Raw genomic sequence first — 7500 nt, forward strand, 5'->3', positions numbered from 1 at the left:
CGTTTCTGTAGTGTAGTGGTTATCACGTTCGCCTAACACGCGAAAGGTCCCCGGTTCGAAACCGGGCAGAAACATGGCCGTCGGTCTTGTTTTTTTAGGCACTGGGCCATAGCTCTTCCCGTTGGCTCCATTAGTGGCATCGATGCAGATCCCGCATCAGTCGACGAGCCGCTCTCGTCTGAGTTTCTGTAGTGTAGTGGTTATCACGTTCGCCTCACACGCGAAAGGTCCCCGGTTCGAAACCGGGCAGAAACACGGCACCTGCCGGTTGGTTTTCTTGCCCCGAGAAAGGCCCTGTTTTCCACCCTCTCAGTGTGGGCTTCGTTGACTCCCAAAAGTAGTCCAAGGGGCTCTTCCATCAGTTTCTGTAGTGTAGTGGTTATCACGTTCGCCTTACACGCGAAAGGTCCCCGTTTCGAAAGCGGGCAGAAACATGGCCTCCTCTTTGGTTTTACCAAATCCCACGCATGCACTTGTTTGCTTCTTTTTCAAAGAGGAGAAACGTGCAAACCAAAGAAACAAGCACACCCCACTGTGTCGGGGGATTAGCTCACATGGTAGAGCGCTCGCTTTGCATGCGGGATCGATGCCCGCATCCTCCACAGGGTTGAACCCGGAGGCATAGTTTGTCTTTTCAGCTCAGCAGGCTACATAATTTCAAGAGACATTGACTGCTCGCTATACCACCATCGTGAACGCTTCAAGCGAGCCCACGTCTCCCTTTTCCTGTAGCTGGACAGCCTGCCTTGCAAGGTGCCTTCTGTCTTTTTTTTGTCAAATGGGTGTTTCCCGGAAAAACGTCCATAGTTATGAGTCACCCAGGCACCTTGGGATCCACGTGCCAAAGAAACAAAAGAGAGCTTCGTCACTGGGTGGGCTTGAACCACCAACCTTTCGGTTAACAGCCGAACGCGCTAACCGATTGCGCCACAGTGACTTGCCAGCCAGTCTGCTCGAACCAAAAGCGCCATCGGGTCAATAGCATTTTTCTCAAAGGACCTTGGGAAGCGAAAGGAGGAAAGAGAAACGAAAGAGAAACAAACGGGAAAAAAGCCTACTTAAAGCGAACCCCGCAGAGTATGATCAGCCTGTTTTCGTTTGCTTTGAAAAATGCCGTGACGGCTTCCGCAGCGTTTCTGTAGTGTAGTGGTTATCACGTTCGCCTAACACGCGAAAGGTCCCCGGTTCGAAACCGGGCAGAAACATGGCCGTCGGTCTCGTTTTTTTAGGCACTGGGCCATAGCTCTTCCCGTTGGCTCCATTAGTGGCATCGATGCAGATCCCGCATCAGTCGACGAGCCGCTCTCGTCTGAGTTTCTGTAGTGTAGTGGTTATCACGTTCGCCTCACACGCGAAAGGTCCCCGGTTCGAAACCGGGCAGAAACACGGCACCTGCCGGTTGGTTTTCTTGCCCCGAGAAAGGCCCTGTTTTCCACCCTCTCAGTGTGGGCTTCGTTGACTCCCAAAAGTAGTCCAAGGGGCTCTTCCATCAGTTTCTGTAGTGTAGTGGTTATCACGTTCGCCTTACACGCGAAAGGTCCCCGTTTCGAAAGCGGGCAGAAACATGGCCTCCTCTTTGGTTTTACCAAATCCCACGCATGCACTTGTTTGCTTCTTTTTCAAAGAGGAGAAACGTGCAAACCAAAGAAACAAGCACACCCCACCGTGTCGGGGGATTAGCTCACATGGTAGAGCGCTCGCTTTGCATGCGAGAGGTAGCGGGATCGATGCCCGCATCCTCCACAGGGTTGAACCCGGAGGCATAGTTTGTCTTTTCAGCTCAGCAGGCTACATAATTTCAAGAGACATTGACTGCTCGCTATACCACCATCGTGAACGCTTCAAGCGAGCCCACGTCTCCCTTTTCCTGTAGCTGGACAGCCTGCCTTGCAAGGTGCCTTCTGTCTTTTTTTTGTCAAATGGGTGTTTCCCGGAAAAACGTCCATAGTTATGAGTCACCCAGGCACCTTGGGATCCACGTGCCAAAGAAACAAAAGAGAGCTTCGTCACTGGGTGGGCTTGAACCACCAACCTTTCGGTTAACAGCCGAACGCGCTAACCGATTGCGCCACAGTGACTTGCCAGCCAGTCTGCTCGAACCAAAAGCGCCATCGGGTCAATAGCATTTTTCTCAAAGGACCTTGGGAAGCGAAAGGAGGAAAGAGAAACGAAAGAGAAACAAACGGGAAAAAAGCCTACTTAAAGCGAACCCCGCAGAGTATGATCAGCCTGTTTTCGTTTGCTTTGAAAAATGCCGTGATGGCTTCCGCAGCGTTTCTGTAGTGTAGTGGTTATCACGTTCGCCTAACACGCGAAAGGTCCCCGGTTCGAAACCGGGCAGAAACATGGCCGTCGGTCTCGTTTTTTTAGGCACTGGGCCATAGCTCTTCCCGTTGGCTCCATTAGTGGCATCGATGCAGATCCCGCATCAGTCGACGAGCCGCTCTCGTCTGAGTTTCTGTAGTGTAGTGGTTATCACGTTCGCCTCACACGCGAAAGGTCCCCGGTTCGAAACCGGGCAGAAACACGGCACCTGCCGGTTGGTTTTCTTGCCCCGAGAAAGGCCCTGTTTTCCACCCTCTCAGTGTGGGCTTCGTTGACTCCCAAAAGTAGTCCAAGGGGCTCTTCCATCAGTTTCTGTAGTGTAGTGGTTATCACGTTCGCCTTACACGCGAAAGGTCCCCGTTTCGAAAGCGGGCAGAAACATGGCCTCCTCTTTGGTTTTACCAAATCCCACGCATGCACTTGTTTGCTTCTTTTTCAAAGAGGAGAAACGTGCAAACCAAAGAAACAAGCGCACCCCACCGTGTCGGGGGATTAGCTCACATGGTAGAGCGCTCGCTTTGCATGCGAGAGGTAGCGGGATCTATGCCCGCATCCTCCACAGGGTTGAACCCGGAGGCATAGTTTGTCTTTTCAGCTCAGCAGGCTACATAATTTCAAGAGACATTGACTGCTCGCTATACCACCATCGTGAACGCTTCAAGCGAGCCCACGTCTCCCTTTTCCTGTAGCTGGACAGCCTGCCTTGCAAGGTGCCTTCTGTCTTTTTTTTGTCAAATGGGTGTTTCCCGGAAAAACGTCCATAGTTATGAGTCACCCAGGCACCTTGGGATCCACGTGCCAAAGAAACAAAAGAGAGCTTCGTCACTGGGTGGGCTTGAACCACCAACCTTTCGGTTAACAGCCGAACACGCTAACCGATTGCGCCACAGTGACTTGCCAGCCAGTTTGCTCGAACCAAAAGCGCCATCGGGTCAATAGCATTTTTCTCAAAGGACCTTGGGAAGCGAAAGGAGGAAAGAGAAACGAAAGAGAAACAAACGGGAAAAAAGCCTACTTAAAGCGAACCCCGCAGAGTATGATCAGCCTGTTTTCGTTTGCTTTGAAAAATGCCGTGACGGCTTCCGCAGCGTTTCTGTAGTGTAGTGGTTATCACGTTCGCCTAACACGCGAAAGGTCCCCGGTTCGAAACCGGGCAGAAACATGGCCGTCGGTCTCGTTTTTTTAGGCACTGGGCCATAGCTCTTCCCGTTGGCTCCATTAGTGGCATCGATGCAGATCCCGCATCAGTCGACGAGCCGCTCTCGTCTGAGTTTCTGTAGTGTAGTGGTTATCACGTTCGCCTCACACGCGAAAGGTCCCCGGTTCGAAACCGGGCAGAAACACGGCACCTGCCGGTTGGTTTTCTTGCCCCGAGAAAGGCCCTGTTTTCCACCCTCTCAGTGTGGGCTTCGTTGACTCCCAAAAGTAGTCCAAGGGGCTCTTCCATCAGTTTCTGTAGTGTAGTGGTTATCACGTTCGCCTTACACGCGAAAGGTCCCCGTTTCGAAAGCGGGCAGAAACATGGCCTCCTCTTTGGTTTTACCAAATCCCACGCATGCACTTGTTTGCTTCTTTTTCAAAGAGGAGAAACGTGCAAACCAAAGAAACAAGCACACCCCACCGTGTCGGGGGATTAGCTCACATGGTAGAGCGCTCGCTTTGCATGCGAGAGGTAGCGGGATCGATGCTTGCATCCTCCACAGGGTTGAACCCGGAGGCATAGTTTGTCTTTTCAGCTCAGCAGGCTACATAATTTCAAGAGACATTGACTGCTCGCTATACCACCATCGTGAACGCTTCAAGCGAGCCCACGTCTCCCTTTTCCTGTAGCTGGACAGCCTGCCTTGCAAGGTGCCTTCTGTCATTTTTTTGTCAAATGGGTGTTTCCCGGAAAAACGTCCATAGTTATGAGTCACCCAGGCACCTTGGGATCCACGTGCCAAAGAAACAAAAGAGAGCTTCGTCACTGGGTGGGCTTGAACCACCAACCTTTCGGTTAACAGCCGAACGCGCTAACCGATTGCGCCACAGTGACTTGCCAGCCAGTCTGCTCGAACCAAAAGCGCCATCGGGTCAATAGCATTTTTCTCAAAGGACCTTGGGAAGCGAAAGGAGGAAAGAGAAACGAAAGAGAAACAAACGGGAAAAAAGCCTACTTAAAGCGAACCCCGCAGAGTATGATCAGCCTGTTTTCGTTTGCTTTGAAAAATGCCGTGACGGCTTCCGCAGCGTTTCTGTAGTGTAGTGGTTATCACGTTCGCCTAACACGCGAAAGGTCCCCGGTTCGAAACCGGGCAGAAACATGGCCGTCGGTCTCGTTTTTTTAGGCACTGGGCCATAGCTCTTCCCGTTGGCTCCATTAGTGGCATCGATGCAGATCCCGCATCAGTCGACGAGCCGCTCTCGTCTGAGTTTCTGTAGTGTAGTGGTTATCACGTTCGCCTCACACGCGAAAGGTCCCCGGTTCGAAACCGGGCAGAAACACGGCACCTGCCGGTTGGTTTTCTTGCCCCGAGAAAGGCCCTGTTTTCCACCCTCTCAGTGTGGGCTTCGTTGACTCCCAAAAGTAGTCCAAGGGGCTCTTCCATCAGTTTCTGTAGTGTAGTGGTTATCACGTTCGCCTTACACGCGAAAGGTCCCCGTTTCGAAAGCGGGCAGAAACATGGCCTCCTCTTTGGTTTTACCAAATCCCACGCATGCACTTGTTTGCTTCTTTTTCAAAGAGGAGAAACGTGCAAACCAAAGAAACAAGCACACCCCACCGTGTCGGGGGATTAGCTCACATGGTAGAGCGCTCGCTTTGCATGCGAGAGGTAGCGGGATCGATGCCCGCATCCTCCACAGGGTTGAACCCGGAGGCATAGTTTGTCTTTTCAGCTCAGCAGGCTACATAATTTCAAGAGACATTGACTGCTCGCTATACCACCATCGTGAACGCTTCAAGCGAGCCCACGTCTCCCTTTTCCTGTAGCTGGACAGCCTGCCTTGCAAGGTGCCTTCTGTCTTTTTTTTGTCAAATGGGTGTTTCCCGGAAAAACGTCCATAGTTATGAGTCACCCAGGCACCTTGGGATCCACGTGCCAAAGAAACAAAAGAGAGCTTCGTCACTGGGTGGGCTTGAACCACCAACCTTTCGGTTAACAGCCGAACACGCTAACCGATTGCGCCACAGTGACTTGCCAGCCAGTTTGCTCGAACCAAAAGCGCCATCGGGTCAATAGCATTTTTCTCAAAGGACCTTGGGAAGCGAAAGGAGGAAAGAGAAACGAAAGAGAAACAAACGGGAAAAAAGCCTACTTAAAGCGAACCCCGCAGAGTATGATCAGCCTGTTTTCGTTTGCTTTGAAAAATGCCGTGACGGCTTCCGCAGCGTTTCTGTAGTGTAGTGGTTATCACGTTCGCCTAACACGCGAAAGGTCCCCGGTTCGAAACCGGGCAGAAACATGGCCGTCGGTCTCGTTTTTTTAGGCACTGGGCCATAGCTCTTCCCGTTGGCTCCATTAGTGGCATCGATGCAGATCCCGCATCAGTCGACGAGCCGCTCTCGTCTGAGTTTCTGTAGTGTAGTGGTTATCACGTTCGCCTCACACGCGAAAGGTCCCCGGTTCGAAACCGGGCAGAAACACGGCACCTGCCGGTTGGTTTTCTTGCCCCGAGAAAGGCCCTGTTTTCCACCCTCTCAGTGTGGGCTTCGTTGACTCCCAAAAGTAGTCCAAGGGGCTCTTCCATCAGTTTCTGTAGTGTAGTGGTTATCACGTTCGCCTTACACGCGAAAGGTCCCCGTTTCGAAAGCGGGCAGAAACATGGCCTCCTCTTTGGTTTTACCAAATCCCACGCATGCACTTGTTTGCTTCTTTTTCAAAGAGGAGAAACGTGCAAACCAAAGAAACAAGCACACCCCACTGTGTCGGGGGATTAGCTCACATGGTAGAGCGCTCGCTTTGCATGCGGGATCGATGCCCGCATCCTCCACAGGGTTGAACCCGGAGGCATAGTTTGTCTTTTCAGCTCAGCAGGCTACATAATTTCAAGAGACATTGACTGCTCGCTATACCACCATCGTGAACGCTTCAAGCGAGCCCACGTCTCCCTTTTCCTGTAGCTGGACAGCCTGCCTTGCAAGGTGCCTTCTGTCTTTTTTTTGTCAAATGGGTGTTTCCCGGAAAAACGTCCATAGTTATGAGTCACCCAGGCACCTTGGGATCCACGTGCCAAAGAAACAAAAGAGAGCTTCGTCACTGGGTGGGCTTGAACCACCAACCTTTCGGTTAACAGCCGAACGCGCTAACCGATTGCGCCACAGTGACTTGCCAGCCTGTCTGCTCGAACCAAAAGCGCCATCGGGTCAATAGCATTTTTCTCAAAGGACCTTGGGAAGCGAAAGGAGGAAAGAGAAACGAAAGAGAAACAAACGGGAAAAAAGCCTACTTAAAGCGAACCCCGCAGAGTATGATCAGCCTGTTTTCGTTTGCTTTGAAAAATGCCGTGACGGCTTCCGCAGCGTTTCTGTAGTGTAGTGGTTATCACGTTCGCCTAACACGCGAAAGGTCCCCGGTTCGAAACCGGGCAGAAACATGGCCGTCGGTCTCGTTTTTTTAGGCACTGGGCCATAGCTCTTCCCGTTGGCTCCATTAGTGGCATCGATGCAGATCCCGCATCAGTCGACGAGCCGCTCTCGTCTGAGTTTCTGTAGTGTAGTGGTTATCACGTTCGCCTCACACGCGAAAGGTCCCCGGTTCGAAACCGGGCAGAAACACGGCACCTGCCGGTTGGTTTTCTTGCCCCGAGAAAGGCCCTGTTTTCCACCCTCTCAGTGTGGGCTTCGTTGACTCCCAAAAGTAGTCCAAGGGGCTCTTCCATCAGTTTCTGTAGTGTAGTGGTTATCACGTTCGCCTTACACGCGAAAGGTCCCCGTTTCGAAAGCGGGCAGAAACATGGCCTCCTCTTTGGTTTTACCAAATCCCACGCATGCACTTGTTTGCTTCTTTTTCAAAGAGGAGAAACGTGCAAACCAAAGAAACAAGCACACCCCACCGTGTCGGGGGATTAGCTCACATGGTAGAGCGCTCGCTTTGCATGCGAGAGGTAGCGGGATCGATGCCCGCATCCTCCACAGGGTTGAACCCGGAGGCATAGTTTGTCTTTTCAGCTCAGCAGGCTACATAATTTCAAGAG

At 52.0% G+C, this 7500-nt stretch overlaps 24 non-coding genes across 24 annotated transcripts; all 24 read left to right on the forward strand.

Moving 5' to 3' along the window:
- Nucleotide 1: 1 nt before the first annotated feature.
- Nucleotides 2-74, forward strand: TRNAV-AAC (transfer RNA valine (anticodon AAC)). Its single transcript has one exon. It is a non-coding gene; the product is annotated as a tRNA-Val (tRNA).
- Nucleotides 75-182: 108 nt separating this feature from the next.
- On the forward strand, nt 183-255 carry TRNAV-CAC (transfer RNA valine (anticodon CAC)). Its single transcript has one exon. It is a non-coding gene; the product is annotated as a tRNA-Val (tRNA).
- A 106-nt stretch (nt 256-361) lies between these two features.
- Nucleotides 362-434, forward strand: TRNAV-UAC (transfer RNA valine (anticodon UAC)). The gene has a single exon. It is a non-coding gene; the product is annotated as a tRNA-Val (tRNA).
- Nucleotides 435-1132: 698 nt separating this feature from the next.
- On the forward strand, nt 1133-1205 carry TRNAV-AAC (transfer RNA valine (anticodon AAC)). Its single transcript has one exon. It is a non-coding gene; the product is annotated as a tRNA-Val (tRNA).
- Nucleotides 1206-1313: 108 nt separating this feature from the next.
- Nucleotides 1314-1386, forward strand: TRNAV-CAC (transfer RNA valine (anticodon CAC)). Its single transcript has one exon. It is a non-coding gene; the product is annotated as a tRNA-Val (tRNA).
- A 106-nt stretch (nt 1387-1492) lies between these two features.
- On the forward strand, nt 1493-1565 carry TRNAV-UAC (transfer RNA valine (anticodon UAC)). The gene has a single exon. It is a non-coding gene; the product is annotated as a tRNA-Val (tRNA).
- A 105-nt stretch (nt 1566-1670) lies between these two features.
- TRNAA-UGC (transfer RNA alanine (anticodon UGC)) lies at nt 1671-1743 on the forward strand. The gene has a single exon. It is a non-coding gene; the product is annotated as a tRNA-Ala (tRNA).
- Nucleotides 1744-2273: 530 nt separating this feature from the next.
- Nucleotides 2274-2346, forward strand: TRNAV-AAC (transfer RNA valine (anticodon AAC)). The gene has a single exon. It is a non-coding gene; the product is annotated as a tRNA-Val (tRNA).
- Nucleotides 2347-2454: 108 nt separating this feature from the next.
- TRNAV-CAC (transfer RNA valine (anticodon CAC)) lies at nt 2455-2527 on the forward strand. Its single transcript has one exon. It is a non-coding gene; the product is annotated as a tRNA-Val (tRNA).
- Nucleotides 2528-2633: 106 nt separating this feature from the next.
- On the forward strand, nt 2634-2706 carry TRNAV-UAC (transfer RNA valine (anticodon UAC)). The gene has a single exon. It is a non-coding gene; the product is annotated as a tRNA-Val (tRNA).
- Nucleotides 2707-3414: 708 nt separating this feature from the next.
- Nucleotides 3415-3487, forward strand: TRNAV-AAC (transfer RNA valine (anticodon AAC)). Its single transcript has one exon. It is a non-coding gene; the product is annotated as a tRNA-Val (tRNA).
- A 108-nt stretch (nt 3488-3595) lies between these two features.
- TRNAV-CAC (transfer RNA valine (anticodon CAC)) lies at nt 3596-3668 on the forward strand. The gene has a single exon. It is a non-coding gene; the product is annotated as a tRNA-Val (tRNA).
- A 106-nt stretch (nt 3669-3774) lies between these two features.
- On the forward strand, nt 3775-3847 carry TRNAV-UAC (transfer RNA valine (anticodon UAC)). Its single transcript has one exon. It is a non-coding gene; the product is annotated as a tRNA-Val (tRNA).
- Nucleotides 3848-4555: 708 nt separating this feature from the next.
- TRNAV-AAC (transfer RNA valine (anticodon AAC)) lies at nt 4556-4628 on the forward strand. The gene has a single exon. It is a non-coding gene; the product is annotated as a tRNA-Val (tRNA).
- A 108-nt stretch (nt 4629-4736) lies between these two features.
- On the forward strand, nt 4737-4809 carry TRNAV-CAC (transfer RNA valine (anticodon CAC)). Its single transcript has one exon. It is a non-coding gene; the product is annotated as a tRNA-Val (tRNA).
- A 106-nt stretch (nt 4810-4915) lies between these two features.
- Nucleotides 4916-4988, forward strand: TRNAV-UAC (transfer RNA valine (anticodon UAC)). The gene has a single exon. It is a non-coding gene; the product is annotated as a tRNA-Val (tRNA).
- Nucleotides 4989-5093: 105 nt separating this feature from the next.
- Nucleotides 5094-5166, forward strand: TRNAA-UGC (transfer RNA alanine (anticodon UGC)). Its single transcript has one exon. It is a non-coding gene; the product is annotated as a tRNA-Ala (tRNA).
- A 530-nt stretch (nt 5167-5696) lies between these two features.
- TRNAV-AAC (transfer RNA valine (anticodon AAC)) lies at nt 5697-5769 on the forward strand. Its single transcript has one exon. It is a non-coding gene; the product is annotated as a tRNA-Val (tRNA).
- Nucleotides 5770-5877: 108 nt separating this feature from the next.
- Nucleotides 5878-5950, forward strand: TRNAV-CAC (transfer RNA valine (anticodon CAC)). Its single transcript has one exon. It is a non-coding gene; the product is annotated as a tRNA-Val (tRNA).
- Nucleotides 5951-6056: 106 nt separating this feature from the next.
- On the forward strand, nt 6057-6129 carry TRNAV-UAC (transfer RNA valine (anticodon UAC)). Its single transcript has one exon. It is a non-coding gene; the product is annotated as a tRNA-Val (tRNA).
- A 698-nt stretch (nt 6130-6827) lies between these two features.
- TRNAV-AAC (transfer RNA valine (anticodon AAC)) lies at nt 6828-6900 on the forward strand. The gene has a single exon. It is a non-coding gene; the product is annotated as a tRNA-Val (tRNA).
- Nucleotides 6901-7008: 108 nt separating this feature from the next.
- Nucleotides 7009-7081, forward strand: TRNAV-CAC (transfer RNA valine (anticodon CAC)). The gene has a single exon. It is a non-coding gene; the product is annotated as a tRNA-Val (tRNA).
- Nucleotides 7082-7187: 106 nt separating this feature from the next.
- TRNAV-UAC (transfer RNA valine (anticodon UAC)) lies at nt 7188-7260 on the forward strand. The gene has a single exon. It is a non-coding gene; the product is annotated as a tRNA-Val (tRNA).
- A 105-nt stretch (nt 7261-7365) lies between these two features.
- On the forward strand, nt 7366-7438 carry TRNAA-UGC (transfer RNA alanine (anticodon UGC)). The gene has a single exon. It is a non-coding gene; the product is annotated as a tRNA-Ala (tRNA).
- Nucleotides 7439-7500: the final 62 nt, after the last annotated feature.

Source organism: Eleutherodactylus coqui, chromosome 1, assembly GCF_035609145.1.
Source record: "Eleutherodactylus coqui strain aEleCoq1 chromosome 1, aEleCoq1.hap1, whole genome shotgun sequence".
Classification (NCBI taxonomy): Eukaryota; Metazoa; Chordata; class Amphibia; order Anura; family Eleutherodactylidae; genus Eleutherodactylus; species Eleutherodactylus coqui.